The sequence below is a fragment of the Apteryx rowi genome, unplaced genomic scaffold (assembly GCF_003343035.1).
Source record: "Apteryx rowi isolate R43461 unplaced genomic scaffold, aptRow1 scaffold_86, whole genome shotgun sequence".
NCBI classification, from domain to species: domain Eukaryota; kingdom Metazoa; phylum Chordata; class Aves; order Apterygiformes; family Apterygidae; genus Apteryx; species Apteryx rowi.
The window spans coordinates 459,050-460,009 of record NW_020451160.1 but is presented as its reverse complement, the minus strand read 5'-3'; positions in this window follow the sequence as shown (position 1 = coordinate 460,009).

The window sequence follows — 960 nt, the reverse complement described above, 5'->3', positions numbered from 1 at the left end:
AAGCCCCCTTTGCCGGGGAGACCCCGCACGGACACCGGCGCCCGGAGCGGCAAGGTGCCCCCAGGCGGCTCCCGGCCCTGCCCGCCGGCTCCCGGGAGATTTCTCGCCCGCGGCCGCCAACTCGAGGAGCCTTTGGATAAAGGCGACGAACTCCCGGATGCCCATTTGGGAACCTCGGTTTTCCCAAACTTTGGAGGCTCGTTCATTGCTATGCAAAGCAAGTCCGTTCCCTTCCCTTCCCTCCTCCTTCTCCCCCCACTGCTGCCACCGCTCCGGCCGTCCCAGCCGGGGATGTTAAAATGGGCTGAATTTTTCACCAGGAGAGAGGGGGGGAAAAAAAGGGAAAAAAAAAAAAAAGGGAAAGAAAAACCCTGGGGTTGGGGAGCGGAGGGGGGAAACYATGAGCTGTGACCTCCTCCAAACGCGCAGCACCGGACCCGCACAGGGAAAACAAAAGCCGGCTGGAATTAGCATTTCCAAACAGAGCCGCCACGGCCCCAGTCTCGGAGCTGTTTATTCTAGGCGTGGATTTTCAATATTTAGGATGATTAGCAAGTGAAAGCAGGCCGTTGCCAGCATGGCGCCGTGCCAGCGCCGCGCTCAACGGAGGAGGGAGACGGGGCGAAGAGAAGGGCTTGTGTGTACGGGGTCCCGTCCCCCCACGCCTGCGCGCAGGAGACGGGGTTGGGGTGTCGGTGTTTGCCCATCGGGAAGGGATGACGGATGAGAAGACGGCTGGAGGGGGGGAAATAGGAGAAATAAATAATAATAATAATAATGATGATGATAATAATAATAAGGAATAATTGCAAGGGGCTTCGCAACCCGCCGGGGCGGCGAGGGCCCCGGGGGCTTCTCCACCCGCTTTAGGGGCGCCGCCGCGGCAGGGTGCCCAGCGCCCGCGCGAGGTCGCCCATCCCCAAACGTGGCCACCGCGTGGGTGCGTCGGCCTCACCCCCC